The sequence below is a fragment of the Megalopta genalis genome, chromosome 7 (genome assembly GCF_051020955.1).
Source record: "Megalopta genalis isolate 19385.01 chromosome 7, iyMegGena1_principal, whole genome shotgun sequence".
Taxonomy (NCBI): Eukaryota; Metazoa; Arthropoda; class Insecta; order Hymenoptera; family Halictidae; genus Megalopta; species Megalopta genalis.
In genome coordinates this window covers 24,087,544-24,115,423 of record NC_135019.1, presented here as the reverse complement: position 1 = coordinate 24,115,423, position 27,880 = coordinate 24,087,544, and positions in this window count along the sequence as shown.

Sequence of the window (27,880 nt, the reverse complement as noted above, 5' to 3'; positions counted from 1 at the left end):
TTGCACGGACTGAATTCTAGAAACTAGAACAATAAGACAGTTTTTGTAACAATTACAGTATATACATAATATAGATATCCCAATCTAATGTAAATGTTTCATAAACATATGGAATTTGCATTATAGTGGTTAATTTTCAAGCGAATTTATTTAATAATTTCATACAAAAGCACTCTAAACTTTCTCTGACAGTAAACTATAACGTTTAACGTCATTTCAAACTTTTCTTTACTCGTTGACTAATAATTTAGTCAGTCTAACATCTCGAAAAAGTTTCATTCATTTGCTTCATTTGAGAACGTATCAACATACTTTCAGCGGTGTTTGTACCATGCTAATGTTTACATTGCATAGTAATGTTTAGATTGCATGCATTTATCTTTATAAACTAGTAAACATAATTAGAGAATTTAAAGTCACAACTGTATTATTGCAGATAATACAGATAATGTTTATTTTGTATAAAAATCCGCAGTCTCGTATCCGCAGTACCGTATTCGTACCACCGATAAATAACAGCTGATGTCGTTGCAAATAACAATGAACGTTCAATCGACTAAAATATAAACATTTATTCGATCGATAAGTAAAGTTGACATACCGAAGCAGGAATTATATACAATAAATAATAACTTTCCCACCTGAGAGTTTGCAAATATAGCACAAGGCACGCCAATGAAAACATCCTCGGTTCTAAATTACATTCTACAGTGCCGTTTTATTTCTCGTTCCCCAATTCCAATTCTCGTTCGAGACCGGCGCATCAGAAATTGTCACTCGAACGACTATAGCACGGCAGCCGGTGTTGTGGTATAATTAGAACATAAAAAACGGGGTGAATTCGTCCACGAAAGCTGACTCAGCTTAAACCGCATGAAATTTTCAGCACTCGAAGACAAACGTTCGCATCAGCGATGTTAATCCCATTGGCACAGAAAATTCAGCCGCGGTGGACTAAAATTATAGCGGCCGTACGCTTTCGCGGAGCAAAGAGGATTAATGCGGCGGACCTCTTTCTCAGACGCAGTTTTTCCTCGCTCAAAACCTTACTAATGTTCTTGTAATTGCGTTAACAATCTACGGCCGCGTTGCCGGCATATTCCACCGGGACGAGGCATATTTTTCCGGCTACCCTGAGAATGATAGATTACGGTACACGGAAGCGTTCAGTCATTCCCGAGTGTTGTGGAAAGATTGGTAATATCCAAGATATTAACGCTAAAACTACCGAGCAATAAATGTAACTGACATGTGTCGTTCTATAAGAATGACAAGATTAAATTAATTTAGGCGCTTCGCCATTTTTCAACGATCGTGATGTTGCATGTAACAGAAGCTCGATAATGTTCTCTTAAATAACAATTTCAAGAGAAGTTGTTACATTAAAATTGATTCAAATGATCTGTTTAATTATAATTGAAGTTGCTATTGCTTTTGAGGCATTTTTTAAGAAACTCCCTTTTGTTGATCACTGATCTTAAAAGGACTAACAGTTCAAATTAAACATGTAAAAGACGGAAGTTCTTAAAATACCATAAAAATTAATTCAATTTTTTGGTACTGAATTCGTGAAATTTTGTGTAAAGCATGTGAAAAAGCTTAAGAAAATAGTAAACGAATGAAGATCAATATTCAGTAAAATAAATCGTTCTATTTAAGATGTCATGATATTAATTGTATTGGATTTAAATATTTATTTTTAGTTTTAATTTTACTAGTTTATTTAATGTGCACAATAACTGAACCGATTTTTCGCCCGATGCATTAGTTACAGAATAGGCCTACATAACCTCAACACTCAAATCATTTCTGTCATATTTTTAAAAAGAAGGAATATAAATGTGAAAGTTCATTAAAGCAGACTTCTCTAATGAGAACATTTAAACGACTTATTATGGTATTATATTTTTTTTTTACAGAAAATCAAATTTGTCGATGTATGGTAAATATTGAATCTTTATTTTGTACAGTTATTGAGCCTCAGTATTCAAGGAGGGATCACAGATATTTAAGCACAGCATTCAGGGAGTAACTAGTAACTAGCTCTACAACTTCCTTTTTCTTTCTTTGAATATTCAAAGATATTTGAGAGAGAGAGAGAGAGAGAGAGAGAGAGAGAGAGAGAGAGAGAGAGAGATATTTGATATTTGTGTCATGAGAAAATGTGTATTCATTAAATAAACTTGAAATTTACGTTTAAGTTCTTAGGAAATGTCAATTAAATTGTTAAAGTTGTTTTTAGTAGCGAAAACTTCTGAAGTCCACCAACAGGGCACAGTAATTGGCTTCTGCATTCAGTTACTTTCTATGAAAGAGTCACTGTCGACATTTACCCAGTTTTCATACGATTTTGGAAGCATGCTCATTTTGATAGAACAGAAACATGATAGTCAAAATTGAAATAATTTTCAATTATTATTATTTTCAATTATTATTATTTTCAATTATTTCAATTTTACCAGTTATTAGTAAAAGTAAACGGATAAAACCTATCAATTATTAGGCAATAATAAATCAAACTACATAACAATTTTCTATTTCCAAAACAATTTTTTTATTCACTTTAGTCCTATTTTCTGAGAAAATCTGTGGGACGTGACTGGTTGCCTTCGAAAGATAGATTACGGTACACGGAATTTCCTCGCATCAAGCCAGCTTGCGTTTACCCGTTTAACCGTAACCGGTTTTACAAGTGAGTAATTACGGTATTGTGTCGCTTGGATCCATTGATCACGCGGCATCAGGTGAACTTATAACGGATCGACAGCGGCGGAATGATCTCGTGACTCCATTCGACACGGACTCGTTCCCGGTTGGTTTCTCCGGCGGAGAACACTTCGCGATTGTGCCCTGTGTTACTCGGTAACTTAATGCCTTGGAGCAGGTTCAAATGGGGAAAAAAGGTGTACACGTGCACGAAGTTGGTTCATCGATCGCGTGTCGACGGAGTTTGTCGCAGCTTGACTGTCGGCTGCTGAAGTTACTTCACCGAGTTCGGGGTATTGTCTACGGTTCCATTGGTCTCCGGATTTTCGAAGTGCCATTAAACTCATAGGTTGCCGCAGGATTTTTATTAGAAACGAAAATAACGAACGGGCTCCTCGGAAAGTAGTAGGTTTTATTGTGCAATAAGTATGTACTGAGTATCCGAAACAGTCTTAGAAACAGTCACCTGATTACTTTCTTCAGTTCCACGTGCCATTTGTCTTTCATTGACTGTCGTAATTTTTCATTTGCGAATGCCATTGTTCAATGTTTCTTTCAGAATCATGAATGATTTTCCACATACGTGTACGTAATTTGGTTGCATCACAGCTAAAGAAGGTAATTAAATAGCTTGTTTCGGAAGGTCCAATATATGGAAATATTAGTTGAAATTTGAAAGTCCTATTTGAAGCTGCAAAAAGTAAAGTGTTCATTGTGTTATTACACTATATAGAACAATAAATTTAAAACAAGTAGATTTTTATGAAATTTTGGAAATAAAAGCATTGAAAACTATGTGTCAGTAAAGGATTATATTGTGAAGGATAGTGAATTTTATACGGATTGTAGTAAAAAGATAGAAAGGAAGTTAAGATAATAATATATTTGTAGTTTAATATTAGGTTGGCCAACAAGTCGTCGCGTTTTCTTTCTCCGTAAATGCAAGACTTTTCCATGAAAATAAAGTCTTTAATTAATTTACATTTTGATCGATTATATTTCAGAGAATTTCTTATCCTTTCGGTAAAAAACTTTTCCAAGAACAATTTGACATCGTTGTCGTCAGTAAAGGTTTTACCATTTAACGCGTTTTATAGAGAACGAAATAAACAGTAGTCACAAGGTGCCAGGTCTGGTGAATATGGTGGATGTGGTAACAAATCCTATTCAAGCTGTACCAGTTTCTGACGAGTGACCAAACTTGTTTGTGGTCTAGCGTTATCTTGCTGAAACACAACACCTTTGCGATTCACCAGGTCTGGACGCTCCTCTTTGTTGGCATCATTTAATTTATTCAGTTGGTGGTGGTATACATCCAAATTAATGTGGTTTGGTTCCTTGAAAGTAATTCAAAGTGAACAATTTCTTTGAAATCCCACCAGACTGATAATATGATCTTCTTTTGGTGAATATCTGCTCTTAATGTGCTTTGAGCAGGTTCATTATACATATTTTCTTCATAATCTTTTTCGTTTAATGATGTGTAGACGATGCATTTTTTCATCGCCTGTTATCATACGTTTCAACAATGGATCATTTTGTTCATGTTTCAACAAAGAATAGCACACGTCAGCACGCTTAGCGGGATGAATTTCTTTGAGCTCATATCAGTAAATTCTCCCTAATTGACACTCAGCTTGGAAACAAAAATGGACAATTTGGGAAGAGGAGGTACTATTATTTGAGCCTTGTGGCTCGTTTCTATAGTTGTTGACAATCGGTAACTACAAAAATGACCCGCAAGGTTATGTCAAGGTTCGAATAATCGTACCTCCTCTTCCCAAATTGTGCATGCGAATTGTACCTATTCCTAATCTGAGTGTTAATTAGGGAAAATTTACTGTATTAATTTTAATTAATTTTTTTGTAAATTAATTATTTACTGTTTCAAATGATTTTTGACACTCGTCTTTGATATGGCAAGTCTCTCAACAAACTCTCTTGTTGTCAAATGGCGATTTGAGTCGATCAATGTATGTATTTTATTGCTATTAACTTTGATCGGTCTTCTCGAGCGTGGAGCATCCCTAATATCAAATTTACCGGACTGAAATTTTGTAAACCAATTTTACAATAAAACGTCTTCTAAAACGTCTTTTAAACGTCTTCACCGTACGAGTTACATAACTTTTTATATGCTTGCAAAGCATTTTTCCCTTTTCGATAGTAATAGAGCAAAATATGACGAAAATGCTCTGTGGAATTATCTATATCAAAATCAATGCCAAATAGACAATCTTATACAAAATTGCGGAAGGCTCTTTATAAAATCAAGTTTAATTAGAATATGCAGCGAATTTGTGTATTAGAATGGGGTTAGTTACATTACAAAAGTTGTATTACCAATCCAATATTTCTGCGAATCTAATAAATACTGTGATCTCGTTTCGACAATTGTCACATTCCAAGCTATTTATCTACGTACGATTTTAAATATTAATATAAAAGAATACGAATGTTAACTGAGAAGAAAAGTAAATTTTATTAATATTAAAATGGATCGTAATAGAATATCTCAGAAATTCTATTTAAAAGGCGTAATTAACCGATTTTTGTAAAATTAATTGCTAAACGAACAATGACAGTGATGCGACTCGAAAATCACACACACACACACACACACACACACACACACACACACACACACACACACACACACAGAGAGAGAGAGAGAGAGAGAGAGAGAGAGAGAGAGAGAGAGAGAGAGGAAAACAAACAGGAAAACAAACATTTACTAAAATAATTTTTTTCCCAAGCAAATTATCTTTTAACATTGAACCTACCACGGTCAAATGACCCGTTCTTCATTTTACAATTATAAAAATAATAAAACGCTTTTATAGGAATTGATCGAATAAATCACATTATTGGAACAACTACTATAATAAAAATTCAATGTATTTAAATAAATTGTCTTGTCAATCTTGTCAATTTTATGAGGCAATGCACAAACTAAAGGTTACTGTTCGGTATGTTTAGCGTTAAACAATATTAGCAACAATACAACGACAAGGTTATTTAATAAAATCGAAGAAGAAACTAGCATTTGCTACAATAAATTGTCTTTTCAGTAATGTTGATAGTAACACAACGGCGTGGTACAGAACAAGTATATTTATTCGAAGGAAGGTTTTCTTGAACGATGAAGATATCCTGTTGCAAATATGAAGTTTCGGGTACATTCTGCTGATGTTATTCTGAAACATATGTAACATAAGTAACATTTCGCTGTTCGTACTTTGTTCTCGGGTAAGATGAAGCGAAATGATAGGTCTCGTAGAAGAATTCTCCATTGCATTCTCAGTTACATCCCGAGAAATTCGACGCATTTCTAGCGTACGTAGATCTTCAACAAATTGTCTATTAAAAATTTTAGACCATTTAATTTGACGCTTAGACTACTGGAACCATTCGCAAAAACGATAGATATTATATTTGTGTGAAAAAATGTTATTTAAGTTTCAAAAAAATAATTATCAGTTACTGTTGGGTAAATCCGTTAACATTTTCAATAAAGTAGTTGTACTTATTCAAAAAAGCTTTATTTATGCAGAGAACTAATTTTGAGGTGGTCAGAGACTATTTTAAATAGCAAAAGAAAAATAACAGTGATTTTGATCAGTTAGTATTATTTTATAAGAATATGTGATTCACAACTGAAAATATGAAACAAAATTAATAACACATCCAAATAAGAGTTTGGTCAGTAATTTAATCTACGAAGTATATATATAACCCATCGATCTAAAAGAATGTTATTTAAAATTGTTAATACAGTAAATTTTAGTCTTTTCAAAATATTATTAAAAATACTTTTCCTAATTATTATAACAAACGATTTTCTATGAATTTGTCAAAGTGTCACAACTTTGTCTAAACACTAATAGAATTATTAAACGCATTTATATTTCCACTCGACTAATTACAGATAACTGCATGAATTTGTAAATCCTGCATGTAAAGATCCGATCAATGCTTGCAAAGATGTCAATTTTTTATTCAAATAAAATACGCCGATCAGTGTCACGTCTCGAACCCAGATTTTATTACAAAATCTACTTTCACCGATTGCAGTGTATTATTCATTCGTAACACGAATATTTGCTCTATTAAAAATACCGTGTCGATCTGTTGCGCGTGAAACGAAATAATATCTTTATTAGTAATACATATAAATTTCATGAAACGACTGGAAAACTCTAATTGCGGTTCGGCGAAGGTATGCAGGGCTCGCACGCATACAAACGATAATTAACATTGTCGCACGAATGTTCCCACCGTGATAACGTTCAGAAGTCTGTACGTTGGTATCGCCGTGGTCACACGATAACGGAGCCGCTGGAACGATAATGGCGGAGTCATTACACAGAGTGAGACTCGGTTATTGTTGGCTCGACATTAAAGCACTGACAATCAAGAAAATGTTACGACACGCGTTGTTATTTCGCCGTAAATTATCAGCTCAGGAAACGTTCAGAAATGCGTGCATGTGCGTCTCAATTAGCAATTGGGTCGAGCAGTCTTCGACTTACGTTAATCCACTGGAATAGTTTCTGATATTCCTGAATACTTGAACTGTGAAAGAAGCACTTCACAGTAAATTTTATTTATAAACAGATTGCAGACTTTTATGCTAAATAAAAATTGTCTGCGCTAATTATAAGATACAGGAGCTACATAGATATTTGTATCGTTTCATATAATCATTTTCTATTTATTATTACCTATTTCGCATTTAATGAACCCATTTTTATTATAAAAATTGTATAAAACGTACAGTCCATTTAGAACTTTCTAAATCTACGAAATTAAAGTACGATGAGACTTTTGTTGAATCTAATAGCATTTTTAGTACAGCAAAGACTTTTTGAAATTCCAGTTTTGTTAAATCAGTCCGATAAATGTATAGTCGTATAATGTTTGTTATTTCTCATACAATTTATTACTAGAATGCAGAATTTTCTATATTTATCGACTATTAAAAGTAACACCAAATTTTGACAGTATTTATGGTAAACGTGTATGTTACCATTGACGGAATAATAAAAATTAGGCATCGCTGAATTAATTTATAATTTTATTAGCGTTTGGAGACCGTGCATCGCATTCTATCATTAAACCTTTTTCATCTATCGTAATTCGTTATGTATAATGTATAATCCCTTTAGTATCGTCGACGAATTTCGACGGCGCAGTCGCACTCCAAAGCAACTCCCGGAGGTCATTTAAATGATCCCATTTGTTGCAAATCATCCACAGTGGCTGTTATTAATAATCAATGGATTCCGAACCGCCGAACGGGGTTAATTACTAATGGTTAACGTGTTACAGGAACTGTGTCAATGAATTAGAGTATTAAAGTCAGCCAGAGCGTGCGTTCCCCTTAATAATGTGTGAAATATACGCTACTTCGTCAGGAAGACGTAAATTTGTCTTAATTTCGCTATCGACAGCCTACTAATTCAATTACCTCGACGACTTTGATGTATAACAAATGAAACTCATCGAATTTTATGGGCTGTAACAGAATCATGCGGAATCGGTGGACAAGCAAACAGAATACGTACCTTCAATATGCTAATATTAAAATTAATATCAACAATTTTTTAATGTATAGTAAACATTTTGGAGGTAGAATAAGCTTTCTCAAAATCATTTCCTATACTTTAAAGTCACTCTTAAGAACTTAATTAAACAGTGAGCGATAATCCGTTCTGGAATAGATTTGGAATAATTTGGATTGCAACATTGCTGCAACATGTAAGAAATTTTTAATTATTCAAACTAGAAGTTTAGTAGTAAATCATGAATTCTCTTCATGAATGATATCATAGTGGATGTCCTAGAAAAATATAATAACAAAGATACTATTAATGTTTAAACATGAAAGATCACCAAAATATTCTGCATAGTTCTATTTATTTTAATCAATTCAAATCGTTAACCACAGAGATTGGAAATTAACCACAGTGTTGAAGTTTGCGGATCGAAAATTTGTTCGATAATCCGCATGTAAAATGATACAACAAAAAATGAGAGAAGCTTTTTAAACACTGTCGAGCAAACAGATAATAAAACAGAATATTTTTCATTTTTCATTCAGTGAACGTAGCAGATACCGTTAACAATGACACAATGACATAACGCGTAACTTGAGCCTCGTGTGAAGTAGCATTAAATCGAATAAACATAAACAAGCTGCTGCATAGTGTACGCATGCATTATGTATTATTTGAATAAAACTTTCTCCAGCCCTGTCAATTGCGAACAGTGGTTTCAGCGAGATTTTCTGTTAACTCTGTAAACGCAACTAAAACGAATACAATCATTTTGTAACTATTGCACAGACAACATCATGCTGCACTTTATTCTCCGTTTGCTATTTAAACGAAGTTCTCTCACGCAAGAATACCAATTACATTTTTCTGCAAACGTTTCACGCGAATCAAATGAATTATGAACGACTCGCGACGCTACTTACATTTGCAAATTAACAAACGTGCGACCATTTTCATGACCACTTTTCATATTCCATTTATTCCTGAATCATCTACGGGAAATTGTAATTAAAAAGTTTTATAAACGAGTCTGCCGTTTCGGTGGATTCTTCGTTGTTTCTCGCAAGATAGAGGAGCACTTGCAAAATTAGAAATAATTTCAGCAGCGGAGAGTTCAAAGATCGCTCGAAGTTTCATTGAAATTCTCTTGAAATTTCTTTCTCGGAGGACACTCTTTAAGAAACACTGTATACTTCTATTCATTATCTAGAATCATTAACGTGAACTTCTTCGATATCCGTCAGTCGCTCTCAAAACGTCGCAAAGAAATGCTCGGTTCACGGGACATAAGGGTATGCATCTCGTTTGCACGCCCCAAATATGAAAGGGCACCATCGTCTGTAATCTGAATGCCTTTGAAGGCAAACTTGACGCAAACCTGCAACGAAAAAAATCAACCGACCCGGTTTTATTAGAAGTTTTCGTTTCCTTGGTATCCAGTTATTTACAGGATCGCCGGTGGCTTCGCGCGCACGCGAGTCGCGACGTTGCAATTAATGCTTACGCGAGTCGCCAAATTATTCAGTAATTATTTTTCAACGAGACTCGAGGATACTCGCGAGATTCGGATATTCAAAGGTGCAACTTAGAGTTTCGTTGAATCCCGAAAACCGGGACGTGGTCAAGTGACGGGTCACTAGTGACCCTTATCATCACTTAAATATGTTCGCTTCACCAATTAATTACGATCTAATGTACGCTTCGGAATTGTATCTGTTCTAGAAAATATTGCAAAAAGATATTCGTAATATAGTCAGAAAAATAAGACAGACAACAAGTAATCCGTCGCAGATTCTGCATTTGATAACGTTAGAACAACGCGTAACGAGCAGAACCTAGCTAACATGTCCGATCATTTTCGATTCTTTCTACTTGCTACAGATTCATCGAATATTTTAATATTCTTACCATTTTCTTATACATATATCTGTATCTAATTTTCCTCGACAACAAATGATGCTATATTATTGTTAATATTTATAAGCACACTAAAAATTTATCTATTTTCTACAGTACAAAATTCTTTGCACTTTAAATTCTCAAACTCGTAGTATATTTTATAAATACAAAAATGGGGATAAAATTGATTTCATCGAAATATCGTGAATATTTAATAACGCCAGAATTTTCTCTTGCCATAAAAATATGTAAATTTTGTAAACGCATAAAATTGTAGTCTGGAGGTACAACACGTAGACATTACTATTCATAAGGATGACTTTTACGATGAAAACGTGTTTTACAATTTCTCTATATTTTCACGTTACAGTTTGAGAAACTCCTTTAGTTTTACACTACAGTTCGGCAACTTTTCTTTAATCTTATACTACAATTCGTCCTCCTTAATATTTACACTTCAGTTTAACACACGAATATCACGACTCGGAGAATCTTAAACATTTTTTTTCGAAATTATAAGCAACATTATAATTGATCTTAGGCATATCCAGTTATATTTTTGTTTTTAGTTTCACACTAATGTTTGGCGATTTCTCTTTAATATTTCACACTTCGCTGCACGAAAACTTGCCAAGGATAGTTCGAATAGTCGGACACGTTTAAAAGAAGATTAATTCCGATCGTGGCGATGCTGTTTGCCGTTATCGATGCCTTTGACTCATTGAAATCAGTTGTACGAAGTATGCGGAGTGGGCACTGAATATGTTCCTGTGGAGCATACAAGAATCTGTAATACAAGGACAAACGAATTGCCGGAACCTCTGAAAGCCTCCGCAGAGCGGCAAACGGATTCGTTGAGCTCGCCAAAGCGTTCGCGGCGCCGAAAAGCTTAACTGCTATGTTCCTTGTGATTAAGTTCGCTTGGGAAACCCACAGACTGCAATTTTCAAGGAACATCGTGCGTCGAGTCCTCGAAGTAGTTTTAGTTGATCGCCGTCTTAGTTATCGCGAAAGAGGTCGATAGTCTTTGGGAGTTCGAACGATGCCGACCGAACAGTTGGGAGACCGATCCTCCAGTCCATAAATTCGATTACTCCCGTATATTATGTTGATAACATATGATGGCGATTAAAAGAATCATTTACGGCGCTGCCGATTAAAAGAATCATTAATGGCGATCAAGAGTTCGACGTTCGGCGAGATCTTTCCTGTCCATAAAATTCAATTCTTTAATATTCATTAATATGAGGCGAAATTAATTTTTAGGCGTATTTCAAGCATTATCTTCTTAACATTCTATTTTTAATGTGATCTTTCTTCTGCTCAATATTTCTGAGCAGATGAATCTTTACGCCAAGTTATCTATTGCTAAAGGATTAAAAAACTGAACTTTAATTTTCCAGTTACCATTTCGTTATCAAAATTAGTTTTATTTCGTGCGATACAATCACTTTGGAAGAGTGAGTTGTACTTCGCTTTTAATTCATCCCGTTTACATGATCACTGAGACTTTATGATCTCGTAGACTGATTTGATTTGAGTCTGAATGTTTTCAGCTATTTAAAACTTCGATTATCCAGTCGTACAATATTAATATTATCTATTATGCAAAGACACCGATGTAATTAATGTAGTTTAATCTAAGGCAACTAATTTGCGAAACGATTCGGTGTACTTAATGATAATGAAATCCGACTGTGCAATTAAGTAACTATTCCATTATCTCTAATTCATGTCAATTTATTTCGCTCGGACAATCGTGATTCTACTGAAAATGCTTGAAAATATTTTGATTAAAGTCAGACTGATATGAATTAATTCGGTATTATCTCAAGACAATGTTCTGAATTAAAATATTTGCTATTACATCATCGATTAAGTATAACAGAAGCGAATTTCGAAAATTGCACTTATAGAAACAGATAACAAAAATATACAAGTGCGGTTTAACCACTTTGTTCACCTTCTCCGAATTCATTTTCCAATAAAACCTTATCGTGACCCAACGTTTCAAAGATTGCCCCTCAAATTTATCATTAAATGATCTTAACAACAACGTATCGAATTCTTTCATTATTTCCAAAAGCTACTACCGTAATTTCTTCTATGAGACAAAATCGCGTACAAAATTGGTTCGTACCGTACCAAAGACCGGCGCTGTTCAAGGTCGCCAAAGTTCTTGGAGCACCCTGTATCCAGCGGAAATTATACTTCGCCGAGGTAAGAATAGAAGTTCGATATCGTTTGGACGGTTTTCGCGAGGGTCCTCGACGCGGATATTCGATTCGGCCAATCGCGAGCTGGCGGCATCGAATGTTCGATTAAACTTCCACTATTTATCTCTATTATCTGATGGAACTTCCTCATGCTAAGACAAAAGTTCGTCGGACGGGGAGAAGTAACTGACACCGGGGCTCGGCTCCTTAGATTGTTATAAAGGATCGGGGAATACGTTTCCGGAATCGGGGGTCGGCGTCGGTGGAAAGTTGTCGCGCGATAAATCGCAAGCTCTCTCGGTATGATGCAAATAAATCCGACGGAGATTGGCGGGAAATCGACGGGACGGAATGGCGGACGAAAAATTTCGCGGTGTCTGCGAATCTGGCGTCGGCGACCGACTCGCCAGCAGCCATAACTCGCGAACTATCGGCCCACGGATCACGTTGTCTTCTTGGACGTCGGGCAAACAACCGGCCGCGAGGATAGCTAAAAGAATTTCTGTCGGCCCGAGCGTAATAATGATCGAGCAAACAGGCTTATCAGAATATTGTTCGAGGAGCGTGAACGCGAGCGGAAAGCGTCGCGAACGGGCCGGAAATAATTCAGATAAGGGAACGCGCGGAACGGTGAAAAGTCTCCGGGGCGGAGATGAATTCCTCCGGCGCGGCGGACGACTTAGCCTCCGACTGTTGGATCTCCGTTAGTAACTTAAAAATGGCTAGAGTTGCACGCGCCACGGGAAAAACCCAGGGAAGAGATGCGGAAACGAGATGCAAACGATCCGACGAAGACAATTTCTGGAGTTTCAAACTAGTCGGAGGGGGCGTGCTTCATACGGCTCGTGTCGGGCCTTCGAGTTCCTCGGAGCAGCAACATCAGCAGAACGATAGTTAAATAACGGTGGTCCCGGTCGATTAGCAGCTCGACGACCGAAATAGGAAAGGAAGATTAACAATAAATTATCCGACGTCTGCGAAGACTTCCTCCAGCAGTATCGATTTCTCGTATTGTCGATTTTCAAAGCCCTTTGGTATTATTCCAATTGAACAGTTGCTGAAACAACAAATTTATTTGCCCTTGAGTGTGGAAATGTTCAGCGTTTCCACAAATATCTCTGGTTCATTCACTGCATTTGTATGTATTATTTTGTGAACAATATTTATAGATTGTACTTTCTTCTCGGAAAATATGAATCTCAGGCGAGATTCCAGATGCTAATAAAAAAACTGTGATTATTGCCTTTTGTTTTAACAAACGATATATGCTGGCTTCGAGAATGTTTGTAAGATAATGTGCGCGAAAGAAAAAGAAAAGAAAGAAAGCGTTGAAACGTTTAATTTTCATTTCTTTAACAATATCCCATTTTATAGTACAGGATGTAGGTAACGAATAAGATATGTAGTTTTCATAAAAATGCATTAAATATTTTGTAAGCAACTTAAATTACTTTAAATCATTACAAGCCATTTTCTAGTGTCTTTAGTACCTTCAATTATTTTTCGTTTCGAATCTCACAGTTGAGCTTATTCCATAAACTACAGAATATTTTGTAGATCAAAGCCGCGTTCATTCATTATAATCGGAAAACAAATACAATAGATTTCTCCATATATTTAAGCTCGCCGGGAACAATGGTCAAAGTTTTACAAAATTGCGTATAGGTTAAAAGATTTAAAGTAAAAAATTACTTTTTTGATAACAAGTAACGATTCGTAAACGTTCGATTTTAATTCTTCGAGAAACGGAGTTTTATTCCAAACAAGATTTATTTCACATCCTAGATGTATTTTTTTGTATTAAGAATTTCGTTACAGTTGCTTCTGAGTTAAAATTTTAATACAAGTTCGTTAATTATCAAACAATGGAGTACATATTTAAAAAGGTGTAAAAGGCTCCTAACTGAACGAATTCATGACGAAATTCTCTCGCGCGCGAACCCTAAAGCTCGACGCTCGAACCTTGAAAAGCATGGGTCAGAAACCACGCCGCATTCCTCGAGCATGAGGGAACACATTAATCACGAAATATTTCGCCAGACATCCAACGATATTTAAAGCAAGCGACATTCGAACTGATTTCGAAAGCCCCGCAAACATCAGCATTAGAAACTATTTCAGCCGCAGTCGTATCGATTCAGCAAACATAATTAAACAATGGACCCGCTCTTCGGCACAATAATCAAACTTAAAGCACTGCAAATGCGATCCGAGCCGGGTATAGTTTGCGCTAGCAAATTAAATATTAGAATAACTAGTTGGAAAAGAGTGAGAAAAGCACGCGGTGCGCGAACTCGAGGGCTGTATTTGCATAGCCGAACGGAATGCGCCGAACCAGAAAGGTGTGTCGCTGGCGCACCAGCGAACGCTATCCTCTCATTTCTGATCACTGGATCGTAGCTGACAGGCGACGGTTCTGCGCTCGGTTTGTCGTCGCGGGCTAAGTATTTATTTCGAGCATTCGTGCGTCGGAACCGGCGCTTAATCACCGAATTCCATTACTGGGAATGACCGCTCGTAAAGGAAACTGGTCCCGGAAGGGTTGAAATCCGCCGAGCGGCGATCGGCAAATAAACTGTCGATGAGACGGTGGCTCTGCGAGTCGCGATTCCCGCGAACGATTCGGGAAAGGATCGGTTCCGAGCTGAGCGAATAAAAAATTCAACAACCTCGGACATATACTTACGGACACAGCGGACTCAACCTTCTACCGCATTATGTTATCGCTGAAGCCCGTTCTCCACGATTGCTTCAGACAGATTTGCAGTGTCAGAGTTACTCGATTTATATGCGGGTCGATGACACGGTGAAATGAGTGAGAGATTGTGGAATAATTAAATGTAAACACCTACGATTTCTATCACAGTTACATTGATTAGCATTTGCTTGTCGCTAATAAATTACTGGACAAGACAGACAGTTTATAATTGTTACACTGCGGATGTTTACGCAAAATTTATATGTTCGAATATGCAAAATATTGGGTTGGCAACTAAGTAATTGCCGATTTCAGTTATAGATGTCTCTCACTCCCATTTTTATGATATCCGTAAATGTTATATTGTAAAATTATTATTATTATTATTATTATGTTATTTTTTATTACCCGTGAATGTTAGCAACTGGACAAATTGAATGCAGCGGTCAAGGAAAAGCGACCAGAATTGGTCAATCGTAAAGGTGTCATTTTCCACCAGGACAATGCTAGGCCGCACACGTCTTTGTCCACTCGGCAAAAATTGATGGATATTGGTTAGGAATTGATGTTACACCCACCATGTAGCCCTGATCTCGCGCCATCGGATTACCATTTATTTCGATCCCTGGACAACTCCGTTCGTGGTAAAACTTTTAACGATGATGACGCTGTAAAATCTCACTTAACTCAGTTTTTGGCCGAAAAGGATCAGACTTTCTACGAGCGTGGAATTTTCAAGTTGTCAGAGAGATGGCAAAAGGTCATCGAACAAAATGGAAAATACATTACAGATTAAACTTCATCCCAAGTAAAAAAAAATTTGTATTTCATTGAACAAATCGGCAATTACTTAGTTGCCAACCCAATATATGCAAAATTAATGCAGAATATATTCAGGAATATGAAATGTACAGGGTGTCGCCACGATTTTTTTTAGCACTTTCGACAGTCTGATAGAAAAATACCTCTAAATAATCTTTAATATCTTTAACATCTTAAAATCTTTAATATCTTAAAATTAAGTATTTTTTATTACATAATGTTATTGACGATGAAATTACTACTAATTGCATTGTAGCAGCAGTTTAAACGCGGAAATCAGCTTCAATAAAAGTCAAATCGTTAGTGAGATCTTTATCCTTGAAAATCTCTTGCGTTGCTTTAGTGCACACTGCATCGTTTCCTTTAAAGATAATTAATGCCGCAGTTAATCTTAATTATTTAAATAAAACAATATGAAAGATAGTCACTTCTTTGGTAGCATGCATATGTCTTTTGTAAAACGTCGTTTTTTCTAACCATCTTTTCCCAATGTGTTAGGATCTAGTCAATCGAATATATACGAAACATGCAGAAATAAGAGATATATATGCAAAATAGAATAGAAATAAATTGATAGCGAGTAATATTTATGCATAGTGGATCATGTTTTAAATCTCTGTAATGAATCCAACACGATATTGTAGGCCAATGTATTAACAAAAGGTGTTATAAAAACGATATTCCTGAAAAAGAGTTTACAAAGTCTGTGCATTTCGTCAAGCCTGGAAACTCTTGGTATGACAAGAGAAACAATATCTCAAAGTAGAAGATTCGAGCTTGATCTAAAAAAAGAAAAATCAATGATCTTTCGCGGAGTTATCGCCAGTCAAAGTTGTCAAAGTTTTATCCAAAATTTCTCTATAGTATAATTTTTGTGCAGCGTATAACAATTATGGTTCCTGGTATACATACTGTATATTCATCGTGCCCATGAAATCGTTTTTCCGCTCTACACCGAACAATTAACTTAATCAAACTGTTTCACGAAAAGCGCTATTGGAGCAGCCGAATATTTCACGCTTCAACTGAAGACATAAATCAAGCGTTAGAAAGTTTTTCTAATAAAGATCCAGAAAGTCTGACTAACGCCACGCTCATAAGTATATGTCCGCCAGCGTGCATACACAAACGGCTCGGTCGACAAGCGATATAGAACCGGCAGAGAAGCGAATAGCGTCGGTGCGGGTGGAAGAGGCCCGAGGGGTGGAGGGCTACGCTGGGTTGGATTCGAGGGTGGCGAGAAAGTGGGAAGCCGGAGAAAAAGGCGGACCACCGGTAAAGGATTGCGGGAGCCGACGGATAAAGGGGTTGCCCAGAAGGTGATGGTTGATGAGAAGAGTCGAGTGAAGAGAGGTAGAAAAGAGGGTCTGGAATGAGGGTAGAGAGCGGTAGAAAGGGACGCGTAGTTAGGAGTGAAAGAGGAACCGGAAAGGCAGCGGCCCGGGAAGAGGAAGGGCAAGTGGGGCAGATTTGCAGTTTTAATTCTTTGCGCCTTCTTTGTGCGTGGGACCGGCGATGCGTCGGTCCAGCTAATTGTTTCGAGGGCACGAAAATCTGAGCCACTTTTCCGCAATCCTGTTTTTGCCCCTCGAAGTCGTTTAATGGCTCCCATTACCCCGCATTCAACGTTACCACATTTTACTATAGGAAGTGGAAAGTGACATAAGCTGAAGTATTTCCTATTGTCGTGTAAACAGGTAGAATGCGACAATTAATTCGTCGACTGTACTATGAGGTTCTATTTGACGATGCTTTCCTCTAAATACTGTAGAATCTGTAAAAATTCTTCGTATCTCGTTTCTTTGAACGTACACTAGAGTGGAGTTATTTTAGGAATTTCTATATTTTTTACTAAATTGTGACATTTGTTGATACAAAGATGTATGTGAAATTAGGCAGCTATCGGGCAACGGGAACCAGTGCTGCGTTTGTGTCAAAGTTTTAAAATGTTGCGCTTCCAAACATAATTGTATCTCGTTATTTTAGAATATATTGTTAAACGGTTTTGACTGAAAGACAATACCTCGGATAAATAATGACGAGTTTTATACGTGCGACTTCTAAAAATATGTATACAAAATTTTCAAATGTGTCATTTTTTAATTTTTGTTCAACGTTCCAACTCATTTGAATTTTTGCAGAAATGTATCATTAGCTAACAAACTAGTCCGTTTAGCGTCTCCAAAATAGTCCAGTACTTTGGTGCAATATTAAAAAAGTTATCCTGTCCTAAATAACTGTCTAACTCTTAGTTGCATGTTTCTTTATCTCTATTTATGTACTATGCGAAAGAAACTTCATTTAACGCTATTTGGATGACACATCTTCTTGGAACATGTTTTAAGCGACGTTGATCAAGGAATATTTGTATACGGCTATGTAATTAAAAATGAGACGAGATCACAGTAATTTATTTAAAAGTGAAAACTGAGAGACTAAGATTTATGGTCTTACAGATCGTAAGTATCCACGACAACCAAGATTCGCCAAAACGATCTTTGAAGTTTCGGTGTCGTTGAACAGACTTGATGAAATTTTAAGGGGCGACGCGTGTTAAGGAGCGACAAGTATATTCCGTTCAGACGATATCATCGCAGCCAATTATCACGGGGAAGTATTCCTACAGCTCTTTTTCGCAGTTGTCTCGGCAGCTCCCCTCGCACCCTTAACTAACACACGTTTAGGTCTGCGGGAAGAAGAAACGCTGAACCCCTCGTAGTCCTCGTGGTCTTATTGCGCTCACGAGTCAAGTGAATTGCGAGCACTTTCCTGCGTTTTCTTGAATAGCGGCGTAACAGGCGATAGAGCGGTGCTCTTACAATCACTGACGCTGTAAAAACTATAATTTACCGTGGCCCTTTCCTCTGTTTGCTGAAGAACTATCCCCGGAGAGGAAGAGTAGATATTTAGATGTAAATGCCTTCGAGGAGCACGTATCTTATACTTCGCCTTTCGACGCGAGCTCGCGAAAGATTTCATTCGGAAAAATCCTTTCCTCCAAATGGAAGTACTTGTTTCACAGAGAGGACTTTAGAAGTTTCTTATCTCTCAATGGTCGGCCGAAATTTGCGGAATAACGATTTCTTTCTGGTTCTTACTTTGTGAAAGTAATTCGCGGGATTGCGCGCTAAATTATAGCGTATAAAAATTTTCGGAGTTTGTACAGCTTTGAATTTAGTGCTATTTAATGCAGATGCATTATTATATCCTATTTACTGAAGCCGATTGTTCATAATATAGTATTCCACTTGATTTTCGTTTGTTCAACACTATTTTGGCCGATCATTTTTATATACCTATTTCTAGAAAATTAATTTTATAATCGTTATAGAACAAGTTGAACAGTCATTCAAGAAAAAATGATTAGAATTAAAAAATAATTTTAAGTTCAAATTGGTAAGGTGTCCTTTGATTTCTTTGACCCTTTTAGTAAAAATAGAGTTGACATATTAGAGACAAAATACTAATTTTTGCGGTCTCAGAAAAATCGAAAGACGTAAAATGATATAATAGATTTTTCATCGTCTGTATCCAACTTAATTTTACCGTAATTTCTTCTACCAAATTCAAACATGCACATTTGATACTTCGAATGATAATTAAATTGAAAAGGTTTGTTGATATCGAAAGTCTCAAAATGATTCAAACGAATTTCAAATGGAATAAAATTTACAGGAACTGCGATTAAATCCCAAAGTTTCTCAACATTTTCTTTGAAACCTGCGCGTTCGTAGCACCTCCAGGTTTTATCTTGAACACGTAAAACATTCTATGGCAGATGGAGAAGACAAGAACCGTCTTATTCTTTTTGTCGTTGCAGCGTCCGACCGGTTGTCTTGGCATTTATTATTTATCCACACAAGGCCGGGACAATGCAACACGTCGATGCAGCTGTGCAAGCCGTCGGTCACGCCGCCGTCCGGGCATTTTTGTTCTATTTCTTCATCGGCCACGTTACCGACACCTGAACCACACACGTCTTCCCGGCCGAGTGTTTTTTAAGCAAATTATACCGATGCATTATTCATCGACCGCTTGATGCAACGAATTTTGTCCAACGCGCATTTGAAGAATACTCGACCGCTCTTTGGAATATTTTATGTAGTCCGTGCACCTCCTCTTTGACTTTTCTTCGCGGCGTATGTAAAGTCGACGCTGGCAAGTTAGTTAACGGCTCTTCGGATACGCTGCAGTTCGTTATTGCGAAATGCTGCGAATTTTCATTTCGCGACGCGTGCACGCGATTTTGCAAATTCTGCTGTCCGTTTTCGGGAAAATTGTCAATGGTCGCCTGTCGGTTCTTGGTAGAATTGGATGGACTTATAACATTAGAAGGACTTACATGTTTAATTCTAATTTTATCTAAAAGTTACACATTTTTTAGACAATCGTTAATGCTTGATTTTGTTTTAAAGTCGATGACCAATAATTAAGAATTTCTTAAAAGACTTATTTCCGAAAGTTACAATAATCCCATCCTTGATCAATTAAACTATTTTGTTTAGTATAATGTGACAGGTTTTTTTAAAATTGTTATTCAAAAGAAAATGATCGAACATTCGTTGAAACTCTATAATTCTTATCGTTCTCTTACGAATTTTATGTAATTCTAACGACGAACTATAACATTAAATCAAGATTATATATATTTTTAACTTGTAAATATTCTTCTACAGGTTTATCTGTCCCTATTTAATTAAGATATTTTCTACACGTATACAAACTCTAGAAAATTTCGTGAAAAGTATCCCTCAAAAGATCGAAACGAGAGAAGTAATTAATTTGAGAAAGTCCCGGTGTTCATCAGAGATACACAGAGACCATTTGGAGCTCGTGCAGCAGAACTAATTTGTGTAAAAATTACTACAGTCACGGAAAACGTTTAATTACATTGAAGCGAACTTCGTTTATAATTACTACAAAAATACGAATACCGCTTTGTGAGGGAACGTAATATTTATAAAATACTGCGCGCGCATGTTGGTAAAATCAGCCGCAATTTTCACTGAGTTAAATATGCGTAGTCAATGAATGGGAACTGTGGCAGCTTATGGGTTAACCGTCATCCGTCGCCCATTATCCCAACGTAATTGGTCCCCTGGTGTTTATTTAATTGGCCCAATTTCTGTCAAATTGGCTCCACGATAAAAACCGATAAAATGGAAAGATCCGACCAAAATGACAATGTTTGTAACATACAAATGCAGAAAGTTCGTGCGGTTTTTGATAAGTAAACAGAAAGCTTCTTTTTATGTAAACAAATGTCTTTATGTAATTACGTATTGACCGTTGTTACATTTTTTCAACTTTTACATCACCCGTTTTTCTTTTCACCAAACGCAAACAACTAAATTTCCAAAATCTTTGGATATAATTCGAGGTAAAAGTTTTATCTGTCAAACTACTATCTAGTTTAGACAAACAAATTGAAATTAGTTGCATTTTGGAATGCCTAATTTTCTAGGTATTTAATTTATATGTTGACGACGTGTTCATTTTTACGATTCGAGAAATGTATAGTTCTACATTTATGCGGTTTCATTCTTCTTCGAAGATCGCTTCCTGAAATTTGAATGACGATCGCTCGAACTTAAGTTGGATGTCTGGGAAGTATGTGAGCGATCCGGCGAATGAATTAGCCGGAATTAGTTTACGATTGTTGAAATCTTGCCGTTGGTGTGCGTCTTCTAACATCTCGAGCAGGTGTCCAGAATCGCGATTGACGTACCATAAACCGAGCGCAGTCAGTGACCTTAACAGATGTGCAGCCGGTGGATCTGAATTCCTGCACCCTGTGCATCCCTCACTTGGCCGTCACATACGGAATCGGTGGGCGGAAATTTGTGTTCCAGAAACTGCGTCCAATGGTGGCCGACAAGGACACAGATTTGCCAGCACGTTGCCATCCCTTTATATCGTTACGATATCAACCCATGACGCTCGAAGCTATTTTAGCTACGAAATTTCACGAAGTCCATTGAATCATACACTACTTTTCAAACACTGTATGACCTCCATTGACGATTGCGATTTCAAACTTATTCGTTGATAAAATATTTAATAATGTTTTAAAAAAATTCGAATTGTATAGAAATTTCAATTTCTACATTATAGGTTTTATACTTGAATTTAACCCTTTTGTAGATCAAATAAATCTTTTTATACTCTAAATTATATTATATAATCATTTTGTGGATTATATTCTCCTTTCTGCATGCCAGATTAATTATTTCATACAACTGAGCGATATGATTTTTTAGAGTGTAGACAATAATACTACCAGTGAAAGAAAAATGAGTTACATAGAATTTTTCGCAATGTTCATGAATGTCTTATAGTTTTGTCTCGGTGTGCACCACGAGGGAATCGAATCACATTAATTATCTTTTTTGAAAGAAAAAATCAAGTAAAAAGAAGTTTAATGATTGATTTACACGTCCAGAATGACACATATACAGAAAAGTATTTGTGCGTTAAGAGGTTAACCAATCTTAAACAATTGTTGAAGTAAATGTTAAAACGACTGTATTTCAGTATCAAGAAAGGTGGGTCTAATTACACAAAAAGGTCTAAATTCATAGCATACTTACACACAATTGTTATAAGAACAGATGCATAAGAACCGATTTTATGCGTTTATGATAAAAATGAGAAGATCAATCTCAAAACAGTAAACACACGTAGAGAATTTGAAAACGTTGTTGTATTATTTGCAACTCATTCAAAATTATTAAGAAAAAAGAACAAATATTTCTGATGCTCCTGTGTCTTGCAATTGATGCGAACAATTGCGATTGCACACAAAAATCCGCAGTCTATACATAAGAAACCTGAATTACATCGATAGCTACACCAGCCGCCCGTTCCATTTCAATCATACGGCTGTTGTCAATCAAGAGTAATTGGAGTGAGATGAACAGCCGTTACGTGGACCGACAGTATCATAATTGATCTCTTCTTTCGTGGAACCGAATATAGATGCAGCAGAAGTATTCCACCTTCATCTGTGAAATTCAATATCTATTTTTAACGAAACCGTAGTACCGTTATCGTGTTAAAAATATTTATCCAGATCTCCCGATATCGGCTGTCATTTTCAGAAAATGAAATCAATTGTATATAGTAAAAGACATTCACGTTCTACGGTATGAAATAGTATTGTAATGTACAAATAAGACCATACTTGAATTTTCTATTAAAAATAAGAATTCTTACGAGTAGGTTTCTTAAAAGAGATAATTTTCCATAAACAATTGAAATGATCTTGAAAACGATATTTAGTAGTTGGTAGGTACGTTCCCTTTAATTTATCGATTAACGATGCTGGTTATACTGTTTTAACTTATTCGCGACGATTTTTCCCGTGCAACACGATCAACACCGTTCTAGTAACGTGTCGTATCACGCGAATTTAATTACACACCGTAGAAACGGGAATAAACTAATACATGGCCGATATCGGAAAAGTAGAATAAGTCCAGGCACTGGTCGGCCTGTGGCAGAATTTTAATCCGTCGGCTTCGTTAACGAAAGGCTAACGGACTGTCGCAGTAACGACGGTTTCATCGAAGTTCCATGAAATCTGTGTAACTTAAATGAAACTTCGATTCCCTCGAAATTCGCGGCGAGAAACGAGTCCCTGTCAGATTCCGGCCACGGATTCAAACTGCAATCGTCAGGCCTTGGCTCGCCGATTCATCGTAATAAAATCCCGGTCTCGGGCGAATTAATTATTTCACGATAATTAGCGAATATGGGTCGCAATGGGTTTCCCGAAACTTTCCACTAAAAATATTCGTTTTTATTGTCGGCCATTAATTAAATGAGAATCATCCAAAGATCGATAGAACGAGGAATAAATTGAAAACGAACGATTTATAAATTAATCACATCAATTAATGCAAGAGACATTGGCAACTTCTCCTATAGGTATTAATATTCTGGCCAATTGTAAACAATTTGATTCATGGTTTGAACTTAAAAATTCATTTTACTCGTAATATGTATAATGAATGAAATGTTTGTTGGAACTTGACTTTTGCAAATTTCATTTGATTAAATAAGCGAAAGTAAGGTAAATCAAATTGATGAAATAATTGTTTCCGATAGAAATTCGATAGAAGTAATAATAAATAGAAAATTGGATTTGAGAATTGGATTAGAATATTAAATTAAACAATTAAATTAAAAAGTCGCCTAATCGTTAATTCGAAATGTTGATTACATGTGTATGTATCGGCAAGACGAAACGAAGAGAGAAAAATTCGACCGTCGTTGGCCGGTATGTATCAACGGTTGAACGATGCCAAAATCGAATTGCCTGCACGTAAGCGATTAATTAAAGCACGGCGAAAAAATGGGGGTCATTAAAAGCGGGTCGCGCTGACGCGAAGTAGTACGTGACTGTCACGGCTCAGACGGATCGCGTGCTTTAAACGCTGGCTGCCTCTTTTTTCGCACCAGTTATTCTCGCGACACCGGCAGCACAATTAAATAACCATACGGCTGTTATATCAAACACGATGCTAATGACACGGACCTCTATTCTTTATCTTTCTGAATTCCGGCTAGTCGCGTCAGCACCTTGTACTGCTGATCCATACTCTGTCTTCAACGTTCTTGCTTCTCTTCCATTTACCTGTACGAAATTTAAATACCATTTACATAAACATCTTCTCTTGACGGTTTGTAGTGTGAAACTACTGTGATAAATTTCTTTGGTGCACGAAAATCACTAGCTACTATTTTCGTTGATTTTGATTTATTTAGGCTGGTTGTATCAGTATTTTATGCTGCCGACACATATTGATTTCTTAACGTTTCCGTTCGCTTTTATCTTTTCTTTGTGGTTTGCATGAAAGACTGGAATTATTTCTCTCTTAGTTTTTATTTCGTTTTGGCTAGTTGCATTAGAACTTATCTTATCTTTATCTTTATACAGTTAATGTTTATGTTTCTCTTATATTTCCTCGTACGAAATTTAGGTATTATCTATGTACACATTTCTTTGTGGCACGCAGTCTGAAAACGTACAGTTCTTTGATGCACGAAAATCACAAAGCATTATACCACTTTCTCGTATTTTAATTTATTTCGGCTAGATGTAGTCGAAGGATCAGATAGATTTGTTTGTTTAATGTATTACTCATCTGGAGTAATTTTAATGAGTTATAAATGGTGTAATCAACTTATTAAATTTGTCCAATAAATGTCATCGAGCCAATGAGCGGTCAAAGCCCAGTTCCGCTCAGCCACTTCGCGCCAGCTGATTATCGGCTCTGATTAGTCACTGTTTTTCGTTAATAACTCGTAAACGAAGCCGCTATTTGTATTTTCGCTAAAGACAAAATTACTTCAAATGACCTCAGGAATTTCACATTTCCCGCTTGTACAATAATTTTGGAACACCCTCTATAGACATCTCTGCTCGTAATATAGTGACAGTTTGTATATTTTCGCGAGTGTCTCCGCGTGTAGTATGTTTTCATTCGCACCGTTCACCAGTGTACACAAATAAGATTTGTTTAAACTGTTTAGAATGATTCTGCGTTAACCAGTGCCGACACGTGCAGGGCCGCGCGGATATTCATTGTTTACCTGAGCTTTCGTTTCATTCGACACATTTCATTACACGCCTGTCAAACGTGTCTCGTAAAATTAATCGAATACCTCTCGACGCGTCGGCTCGGCGCATAGTCGTTCGACAATTCGGTGATGAAAAGATATTTGCTTTATCGACTTGCCGCAGTAATTTTCACGCAGAAATTCCCGGACCTCTCTCGCGATTACGGTAATGGCTGTTAATCTGTCAAGCACAGTTAAACAGCTTGCGCCTGTCGTTCAGTGAAACATTGTCCGGTAATTTTTTAAAATGTCGCTTCGAGATGCTTCGGCACGGGTGTAAGCGTCCCCATGTCATGAATTCAACGAATATTTATGCTGTTTTAGCTGGCGAAAATCTAAAAAATTTAGAAAAATATCGTTGCCCATGATTTCGTATTTCTACAATTTTAACGCTACATTATTTGCACACGCAAATGTTTTTGTATGAAACGTGTTTTTCTTTTTGAAGTGATAGAGCATTGTATTTAAATGAAACACATCAAAATTTAAACTTAAAACCGAATTGTTTCTATTTAAAAGATAATTTTGTGACAAGATAAGTTAGTTCTGAAAATAATTTCCGGCATATGTCCACCGCGACTATCTCTGATGAATCGAATTCAATCAGTCCAAGTTTTGGCCACTTTTTCAAGTAATTGGGGCTTTATTTTGTTAATAACACGAGTTATGTTTGCATCCAAAGCGTCAATTGTTGCTGGTTTATCAGCATAATCCTGTGACTTTACATATCCCTCCCTTGAAAAAAAAGTAATTCAGAGGCGTAAGGTCACATGATTTTGGAGATCAAGTCATTCAACAATTTTTTGAAATAATTTTGTCACGATATTGTTTTTAGCTTTTCATCGAGTAAAGTAAATGTTGTTCAAAATTTATCAATAGTTCGACGTATAAGTTGCTCTGATGAACGATTATGCGTGCCATAAAATTCACGAAGCGCTTTATAAGTTTGGTGAACAGAACATTGATTTTGGAAATAAATTACCACAATTTGTAAACGTGTTGTTGCCTCTGTCTTTCTATGACGATTTGCCAAAGCTTACTGAACTGAAAAGTCAAAACAAAATGTTATCTATCAAGTGTCAAATGACGGACAATCCTATCGAAACTTCTATCACTCTAAAAAAAAAAACACGCTTCGGATTCAAAGCCTCGATTCTTGTTTCTTTTGACGCTGATACTATTCCATTTTAGTTTGATGCTTTTAGAAATTGTTTCTTTTTTTCTTTTTATTAAAAGGTTTCGGATTTTCTAATAAATTCGCGTAGGTCTTGTAATTTATTATTGTTAAGATCATCTTTCAGTGTTTCCTATTTTGTAATTTTTACGTCGTACACATTGTTTCTTTGTTTGTGGCGAATTTGAAGATGTACAAGATCTAGTGACATAAGACACGTTATTTTAAGAAATGGTCCACGTGATGACCACTGTTTTCATTATATTGCAGAAGATAAAGGAACAATGGTCAAATTAATATATTTCGTTGATTTTTCTGTCGCTGTTATCTTTTAATTTTTTAATTCACTATAAACAAAAGGGTGCGAGATCTGGGGATATGACAAAATTTATTTTGAAGAATGCACCAAGCTGAATACGTCCATGAAATATAATATATGTATCAGAAGTCACGGTCTACTGATCGGAGAAGCGAAGATCGTTTGACGAGAAGCTATATCAAGTATTCCGTAATGTTCGATATCGTCGATGTAACGGGATAATTAATATATTAACGGGATCAGTTTCGTTACAGTTTGATACCGTTACGGATTAAAGTCAAACATACCTGTCCCCATTAAACTCTCCGAAGAATCAGTTAACCAACCCCTATCATAGGATAGAGGAACTTTCGCCCGAAGACCAAGCCGCCTAATCGAGAACGATCGATCACCGGTCCGCAAAGCGAGTAGCAGAACTAAAACTTCGCCGCAGCGGTTAATGCCAGCGGATAATGCACACAAGTAACTCAAAGTCCATTTGTCATCGGCCCGGCGAAGAAAATTCCAATTGAAAATCGACTTCATCCCCTTCAATGACTTCATGCGTGGAATCTGCCGAATTTGCGGTGAATAAACTAAACAACTCGTGTCACTGTAAAACTCGTGTACAAGGGAAACGAAATTCTGCTTTGACACTCGGACAGAATTTTTTTACAAGCAAATACAAGAAAGTGATCGTAATTTCTGTCTTCACACATACCTAAGTTTTAAAAAAAATTCATTTTATATACATACAAGAAGAAATAAAAATTTGTGTTGTACAGAATTTACTGTAATCGGCACAGCTTTCACACGGCAAATTACTTTTGTCAGTGTTATTTGTCTTTTTGCATATTATATTCATCCTTTTGCAAATTAAATTCA